Source organism: Phoenix dactylifera, chromosome 1 (genome assembly GCF_051530095.1).
Source record: "Phoenix dactylifera cultivar Ajwa chromosome 1, Ajwa_hap1_PhDact_Kaust_v1.1, whole genome shotgun sequence".
Lineage (NCBI taxonomy): Eukaryota > Viridiplantae > Streptophyta > Magnoliopsida > Arecales > Arecaceae > Phoenix > Phoenix dactylifera.
Window position 1 is genome coordinate 48,447,543 of NC_143190.1, and position 9,672 is coordinate 48,457,214.

A 9,672-nucleotide genomic window follows, 5' to 3' on the forward strand; every position below is an offset into this window, starting at 1 on the left:
ATGCAAAACTGGGGGCCACCACCTCACCCCCTTGCTGGCAGCCGATTCCGGCGGGCCTGAGACAAGGGGGGGTAGCTGGAAGCCCCCGGAGCAAGGGGGAAGAGAGGATGGGACCTCTCAGAAGGGGGTCTCATCCCTTAAACAAAAGTATTTAAGCCCCAATACTGTACCCTCTATTCCCTGACCCCTTAGAACAAAAAAAAAAAAAAAAGCAGAGAGCCGAAACCCTGGAGCTAGAGGCGGAAGAAGCCCTGAAGCTCTAGGAGAGGAAGGAGGGACTACCAAGGGGTGGTATTGCCCGACTGCAACCGGCCAAAGCCAGGTAAGGACCCTGTTAATGAAATTATAAGTAGTAGAGAAACCCTCTGTGGGGTATTCTCCCCTTTGTTTCAATAGTGAAACAGAGAGGAGGAGATCGGCAGAAGGAAGAAAGGGCCACAGGTAGGGCCCACAGGCCGCGGGCCGGGCCGGACTCACAGGCCGCGGGCCGGCCTGAGAACGGCCGCGGGCTGGCCTGAGAACGGCCGCGGCCCAGACCCAGGCCCGACAACTACTCGGGCCGAGCCCGGCTGCAGATGAGCAGGGCACCGCAGCTTCGGCTGCGGCTACCCTAGGGCTCGTGGGGCAGCCCCAGGCCGCCGGTCTGGCCGAGCCGGCAACCGGCGTGGCCACAGGGCCGCCAGCCCCGGCCGGACCACCACCTCCTCTCCGGCAAGAGGTGGTGGTGCCGGAGGGAAGGACCAAAGAAAAAAAAAAGAGAAAAAGAAAGAAAAGAAGAAAAAGGAGAGGGGAGCCTACCAGTGTTTCGACCGTGGATCCGGCGCGGTGACCTTGGCCGCAGTCGTGGTCGCAGCATCGATGGCCGGAGGCCCTTCCTCCCCTCCCTCGGGCACGGTGAGCTCGACCGCCACCTTCCTTGGTCGCGGCGAGTTCGACCGCAGCCATGGCCGCGGTGGTGGGTTTCTTTCCCCACCACAGTGGGGACGAGGGAGCCGTCGGCTCCGACCACGGGCTCAGCCGAGGACGCCTTGGGCTCGGCCTCGGGCATCGGCCGTAGGTACCGCCGGCCGTGGCTCGGCCCCTCCGGAGAGCACCTTCCTCCCTTCGCAGGCGAAGAAAGGGGGAAGGAAAAGAGGGATCGGGAGAAGGGAAGAAAGAAAGGAAAAGAGAGAAGGAAAAGAAGCTTCGGGAAGGAGAAGAAAAGAAACAGGGAAGAAAAAGAAAGAAAAAGAGAAAGAAAAAAAAGAGAGAGAGAGAAAAGAAAAGAGTGGGTTAACGGGTCGGAATCGGGTTCGGGTCCGAAAACCCATTAAGCCCAATAATAAGAAATTGGTTTAGCCAATTGAACCTAAACCCGAGCCCAATCAAATTGGGCTAAGCCTGGACGAGCCAGACTATAAATTTAACCAAAATTAAGCCCAAATGGAATGAGGCCCAAACCCAATTCGGCTGGGATTGGTCCTAACAGACCAAATTAGTGGAAATAAGCCCAATTCAAGCCCAATGTGACTAATTTGGGGCCAAATTGACCCCAGATTAATCCTGACTCAGGCCCAAATAGACCACGGTGACCCTAAACCCGGAATTAAACCCAATTAAGTTGGGGATTAAGCTTATTGACCAATTAGCAGGCCAATTAACCCATATGGACCCAATTAAAGCTCCAATACGGATGCATTAGACTTGGGCTATAGTTCGGGTAGGATCCAAACAAGTAAAAAGGAAATAATATGCTTATTATGACGTGATTTTAGGTGACTCAGGATCCGTCACCAGGACGTGAGAAACTTGGGAGAAAGCGAATCACGGTAAGTAACCTGTCCTAATCTTTTATAGATCATGCATGAAATTTAAACCGTTATACTTGTACTGTAGGTCATGTACCCTAAATTATAAGTTATGAACGGTGAATGTATATGGCATGCTTTAGTTATACAAGTTATGATTATATGTGCTTTATGATTTCCATTATGCCTACGAAATAAGTAGATTACGTTATATCCTAAGATATGGATTATGAATCATGTATATGAGTGGCATGCGTTAGCCATATAATTGGTGATTATGCTTATATCATGCTTATGTAGATTTCATGATGCATGTAGGATGAATGGAATTACATGTCATAATTTTCATTAACATGAGCATAAAAGAATGATGATGAATTGCCTCTAGTTATTTGCACTGCTTGCAAGGGGTACCTAAGAGTTTTCGATGCTACGGGCCGAATGCAACTGAGCCGGCCTTGCCAGTGGCCGATAATGACTGAGCCAGCCTCGCCAGTGGCCGACTAATAACTGAGCAGGCCCTGCCAGTGACCGATAATGAATTCGCCGTAGCATCCATAAGGTACTACCTACAAGAAGTATTGTTTACGGACTCTTAAGAGCTACTGAGCGAATGCAACTGAGCCGGCCTTGCCAGTGGCCGAGAATGACTGAGCCAGCCCCGCCAGTGGCCGCCTAATAACTGAGCGGGCCCCGCCAGTGGCCGATAATGACTTCGCAGTAGCATCTGAGAGTATGACCACGGCATGCCAGCGGCACGATTTTCTTTATATATATATGCATGTACAAGATTCCTTAATAATGTAGGATACTGAATTATTTACTCAGCATGGATATTTTATCATGATGATTTATTAGATAGCATACATGTCAGCTTCTCAAACCCTGATAAGCATGGTTAGCATTTTTAGTTGATTCAACAAGATTATACAGGATTACTTACTGAGCCGTGTAGCTCATATCTGTTCATTTACATTTTTTCCAGATCACCACCAGTGACAGCTGCTAGAAGCATTTTTCTTTTGCAACAGGGCTTCTTTATTTTTGGGATGATATGAATATACTTTTGTGTATATAAACTATGTAGAAGCTCTGTACCTTATATATACCCTCTGTTGTAATGCACATATTTTGATATATGCAAGTTTGACTGCTTTTGACTACCCTGTTACCTATGTATGAGGCTGCGTGCTATTGTGGGCGGTAGTCGGCAATAGCACGACCGTGTCACGGATCCGGGTCCGGGGCGTGACATCTCGTGGTATCAGAGCTCTAGGTTTAACACGATCATGGCTGTAAACATCTGGGTTAATGGGTAGTTAAGAATATTATGGCTTATCAAGATATGTTGATCTTACGTTAAACTTTGGCTGCAGTAACCACTGTAAGATATGGATGACGATAGGAGGGTACCGTCAGCATCCCCACATCCTGGCTACCTCTCAGACTCTCCGGATACGCCACGCGTTGCGGCAGGAAACGCAGATCTAGTTGGGGTATACCAGTTGATGGCGCAGTTACTCCAGCAGCAGCAGCAGATGCACCTGGCTGCCATACAACCAGCTAACTCCTATTATGAGAGGTTCCGACGGTTGAACCCACCAGTATTTGACGGCGGATCGGACCCGATAGCAGCTGAGACATGGATTCGGAAAATGGAGAAGATGTTCCAAGCACTCCAGTTCCCTGAAGAAACAAAGGTCCGATTGGCCATTCCCCAGCTGATAGGAAGCGCCGAATTTTGGTGGACAACCATGGAACCAGCATACCCTGCCAGCAGGATAACTTGGAGGGACTTCACGAGGCTGTTCTATACAGAGTACTTCCCGGACTCGGTGAGCCAGATGAAACAAGATGAATTTTTGACACTGACGCAGTCCGAGCAGATGTCCGTCCTACAGTATGCCAGCAAATTCAACGAACTGGGCCGGTTCTGCCCCCAGTTCATGGACAATGAAAGGAGTAAGGCAAGCCGGTTCGAGCGGGGGCTGAGGTACAGGTCAGATCTCGGATATCTTCTCACCTATTCACCTGCTACAGAGACGTGCTGGATCGGGCCTTGAAGGTTGAGGCCGACTTGATGAGGCTTGACATAGAAAGAAATGATCTGATAAAGGCCAGGCCAGTAGGAGGACAGAGCAGTAGGCCTAGGGGCATCAAGGGGTCTATGATTAAGAAAAGACAGAACCGAGGTTGCCCCAGCTGCGGCAAGCATCATAGTGGGCCATGTCTGAGGAAAATTGGGGCCTGTTTTACCTGCGGGCAGATCGGACATATAGCACGTGACTGCCCAAGGAGAGCCCCCAGACCTCCTGCACCTGAGGGCCAGAGGCCAACGAACAACCCCCGAGTGTTCGCGCTGACTCGCCAGGACGCCAGTGCGAGCGATCAAGTGGTGACAGGTACACTGCCAATTAATTTGATTGATGCCTCTATTTTGTTTGATTCTGGTTCTACACATTCTTTTGTGTCTGTTAGCTTTTCCAAATAGTTACATTGCACATCTGAGAAAATAGAACCATTGCATGTTGCCACACCCCTCCAAGAAACAATAATAGTCGACACTAAATACAAGAACTGCATAATTCAGTTGGGAGGAAAGGAGTTAGAGGCAGATCTTCTACAGCTTGACATGCATGATTTCGACATTATTTTGGGAATGGACTGGAAGTCCCAGTACCACGCCCATATTGACTGTTACCATAAGAAAGTGGTATTCCGGATGCCAGGGGAACCAGAGTTCTTCTTTCTGAATGACGATACACCCCCTCAATGTAATTTAACACTGCATTTCATTTCTGCCTTGCGAGCCGCCAAAGCACTAAAAAAGGCGTGTACGGCTTATCTGGCATGTGCGGTGGATACCCAAAAGGAGAGCAAACTAGAAGATATTCCGGTAGTCAGGGAATATCCGGATGTTTTTCCTAAGGAATTACCGGGACTACCCCCTGATCGCGAGGTCGAATTCACTATTGACCTCACACCAGGAGCAGGACCTATTTCCAAGGCTCCTTATCGAATGGCCCCTGCTGAGCTCAGAGAATTAAAGACACAATTACAAGAACTTTTGGATAAAAAGTTTATTCAACCCAGTGTGTCTCCATGGGGAGCCCCAGTACTATTTGTAAAAAAGAAGGATGGGAGCATGCGACTGTGCATCGATTACCGGGAACTAAACAAAATAACTATAAAGAACAAATATCCTCTGCCCCGGATTGATGACCTGTTTGACCAGCTGCAAGGTGCCCAAGTCTTCTCCAAGATAGATTTGCGGTCCGGTTACCATCAGTTAAAAATCAAGCCTGATGACGTGCCAAAGACTGCATTTCGAACCAGGTATGGACATTATGAATTTCTGGTTATGCCATTTGGACTAACCAATGCTCCAGCTGCTTTTATGGACTTAATGAACAGAGTCTTCAAGCAGAATTTAGATCAGTTCGTGATAGTCTTCATCGACGATATACTGATTTACTCAAGGAGCAGGGAAGAGCACGAAGTTCAGTTGAGAATGGTACTGCAGACCCTTCAGAAGAAAAAGTTATATGCCAAGCTGAGCAAATGCGAGTTTTGGTTGAACAGCGTGGCATTCCTCGGTCACGTGATCTCCGAGAATGGAGTGTCGGTGGATCCCAAGAAGATCGAAGCAGTGGTAGATTGGCCTCGTCCCACCAACATCAAGGAAATTAGAAGCTTTTTGGGACTAGCCGGGTATTACCGACGGTTTGTGGAGGGATTCTCCAAGATAGCCACTCCCTTGACCCGATTGACCAAAAAACGGGCCAAGTTTATTTCGGACGGCAGTTGTGAGAAAAGCTTTCAGGAGTTAAAGCAGAGGTTAGTATCTGCTCTAATTTTAACTCTGCCATCCACAAATGGAGAATTTACTATTTATAGTGATGCTTGCAAAACTGGGCTAGGCTGTGTATTAATGCAAAATGGCAAGGTAATAGCCTATGCCTCCAGACAGCTGAAACCCTATGAGCAGAATTATCCGACCCACGACCTGGAGTTGGCTGCAGTGGTTTTTGCCCTGAAGATATGGAGACACTACCTATATGGGAAACATTGTGAGGTATACACTGATCATAAGAGCCTAAAATATATATTTACCCAGAAAGAATTGAATATGCGGCAAAGAAGATGGTTGGAACTTCTGAAGGACTATGATCTGAGTATTAAATACCATCCAGGCAAAGCTAACATGGTGGCCGACTCTGAGTAGAAAGTCAGCGGTGACTTTAGCTGCACTACTCACCGCCCAGGCGCAGATTCAAAAGGATCTGGATAGGCTACAAGTCGAAGTAGTTGCACAAACTACAAGGAGTCTGTTGGCCACTCTGAGGATACAACCGACACTGACCGACAGGATAAGGATCGCCCAGCAGTCTGATGTACGCACAGGTCAACTCAGGGATGAAGTAGAGAAAGGGTTACGACCCGAACTCCAGATTCACCCAGATGGTACCCTGAGGTTTGGTCATCAATTATATGTTCCGGCTGATGCTGAATTGAAAAAGGAGATCCTAAAAGAAGCCCACCAATCTCGTTTCTCCATCCACCCCGGCAGTACCAAGATGTACAGAGACCTCCGAGAGCATTACTGGTGGAAAGGTATGAAAAGAGAAGTAGCTGAATATGTTGCCAGATGCATGACCTGTCAGCTGATAAAAGCAGAACACCAGAGGCCGGCAGGATTACTAGAGCCACTAGAAATTCCAGAATGGAAATGGGAGCATATAACTATGGACTTTGTTACAGGGCTCCCAAGAACAGTAAAAAGAAATGATGCAGTGTGGGTGATTGTTGACCGCCTCACAAAGTCAGCCCACTTCCTACCTTTTTAGGGTTGGAACCTCATTGGACAGGCTGGCCCAAAAATATATTGATGAAATTGTGCGCTTACATGGAGTGCCAGTGAGCATTGTATCTGATCGCGACCCCCGATTCGTATCCAGATTCTGGGGAAGCTTTCAGAGGGCTATGGGTACCGAATTGAGGCTTAGTACAGCATATCACCCCCAGACCGACGGTCAGTCAGAACGAACAATCCAAACTCTGGAAGACATGTTGAGAGCATGTACCATGGACCTAGGCGGAGGCTGGGACGACCACATACCTCTGGTGGAGTTTGCCTACAACAACAGTTACCATTCCAGCATCCAAATGGCACTGTATGAAGCTGTATATGGACGAAAATGTCGATCTCCTCTGCATTGGGATGATGTTGGAGAGCGAAAATTACTGGGTCCTGAATTGGTTCAGAATACTAGAGATAAGGTACTTCTGATAACGCGGAGATTACAGGCCGCTCAGGACAGACAGAAACGATGGGCTGACAAGGGCAGGAGGGAATTGGGATTTTTGGAGGGGAACTTTATCTTCCTAAAAATTTCTCCGTCAAGGGGTGTTACTCGATTTGGGCGGCATGGTAAGCTGAGTCCCCGCTACATCGGCCCATTCGAGGTTCTTGCCAAAGTAGGCAGGGTCGCCTACAAGCTGGCCTTACCTCCGGAGCTATCAGGCGTACATGACGTCTTTCACGTCTCTCTCCTACGCAGGTACATCCTAGATCCCAGCCATGTAATACAATATGAACCCCTGCAGATAAATGAAGACCTGACCTATGAGGAAGTCCCTCTACGCATCGTCGATAAGAAGGAGCAGATTCTTCGGAGGCGCACCATACATTACGTCAAAATCCAGTGGACCAATCACACCGAACGGGAAGCTACTTGGGAACTTGAAGAGGAGATGCGTCAAAGTCACCCCCAACTCTTCGAAAATTGAGGTATGTTTAATTTCGAGGGCGAAATTTATTTTAAGAGGGGGAGGATGTAATGTCCAAGCCCACTACCAACTGGGCCCAATATTTTAAGGCCCAGTTACGGGGGGAGTGGGGCCCGATTTTACTGTAGGGGCAGTACTGAGAGGGGGCAACCGTGAAAGGGTTGCCACCTCCTGCTGAGAAGGGAAGTGACAGGGCCATAGCTGGCCGGCAGAGGGAGTGCCACCGCGCGCCCTTGAGACAAGGGGGGCAGCTGGGAGCTCCTGGACCAGAGAACAGGGAAAGATGGGACCTCACTGAGGGACCCTCACCCATGCAAAATTGGGGGCCGCCACCTCACCCCCTTGCTGGCAGCCGATTCCGGCGGGCCTGAGACAAGGAGGGCAGCTGGAAGCCCCCGGAGCAAGGGGGAAGAGAGGATGGGACCTCTCAGAAGGGGGTCTCATCCCTTAAACAAAAGTATTTAAGCCCCAATACTGTACCCTCTATTCCCTGACCCCTTAGAACAAAAAAAAAAAAAAACCAGAGAGCCGAAACCCTGGAGCTAGAGGCGGAAGAAGCCCTGAAGCTCTAGGAGAGGAAGGAGGGACTACCAAGGGGTGGTATTGCCCGACTGCAACCGGCCAAAGCCAGGTAAGGACCCTGTTAATGAAATTATAAGTAGTAGAGAAACCCTCTGTGGGGTATTCTCTATTAAAACAGAGAGGAGGAGATCGGCAGAAGGAAGAAAGGGCCACAGGTAGGGCAGAATGGCCGCGGCCCAGACCCAGGCCCGACAACTACTCGGGCCGAGCCCGACTGCAGATGAGCAGGGCACCGCAGCTTCGGTTGCGGCTACCCTAAGGCTCGTGGGGCAGCCCCGGGCCGCCGGTCTGGCCAAGCCGGCAACCGGCGTGGCCACAGGGCCGCCAGCCCCGGCCGGACCACCACCTCCTCTCTGGCAAGAGGTGGTGGTGCCGGAGGGAAGGACCGAAGAAAAAAAAAAGAGAAAAAGAAAGAAAAGAAGAAAAAGGAGAGGGGAGCCTACCGGTGTTTCGACCGTGGATCCGGTGCGGTGACCTTGGCCGCAGTCGTGGTCGCAGCATCGACGGCCGGAGGCCCTTCCTCCCCTCCCTCGGGCACGGTGAGCTCGACCGCCACCTTCCTTGGTCGCGGCGAGTTCGACCGCAGCCATGGCCGCGGTGGTGGGTTTCTTTCCCCACCACAGTGGGAACGAGGGATACCCTCTATGTAATGCACATATTTTAATATATGCAAGTTTGACTGCTTTTGACTACCCTGTTACCCATGTATGAGGCTGCGTGCTATTGTGGGCGGTAGTCGGCAATAGCACGGCCGTGTCACGGATCCGGGTCCGGGGCGTGACAACCCTAATCCTCCAAAGCTAAATCTCTACTTTCTTCTAGTAATCAAATTTTATTTTGATTTAGATTTCAATTCTGGTCACGAACCAATCATGATTTCTATTTCAATCCATTTCTATTCTGATTCCAATCGCGAACCAAACATGCCTAAACTTAAAATATGGTTATAAACTGGCAATAGCTCGAGCTAAAAGAAGCCATCCGATAACAAAAGCGAGTCCATGCAATAAGCTTAATGCTGCTGTCTCTTGACACATTTAGCCACAGTCTGACTCCATAATTTAGTTGCAATATAATTCCAATCGATTTTAGTTATAGAAGAACAAATGTAAAACCAAGTCACTTCCTAAGTGTAGAATTGAGGCTTGAAAGCATGATTATGAGCAGTTACCCAACCTCCAAGTTCACCAACTCACTGGCACCCTTCAATTATGAACAACAGAAGCCTGTGCCAATGAATTTAGCTTCTTTAATGATCAATACAAGTACAAAACATATATGCCACATTTCATCCCCCAACAATAAACTGATCAACTAATAAGATGCATTTTTAAAACTACAACAGATATTCCAAGTCCATTTAACTTCTCCAGGAAATCGGCAGATGCGAAAAGGAGAGGTCACAGTGTCCGCCCGTGGACAGGCCAAAAAACCGTATAAGGAACGGAAGGCAAAGGCTACTGGCAGAGGGGTTCACATATTGTTACCGGAGGTGAACGCAATCATGCACTTT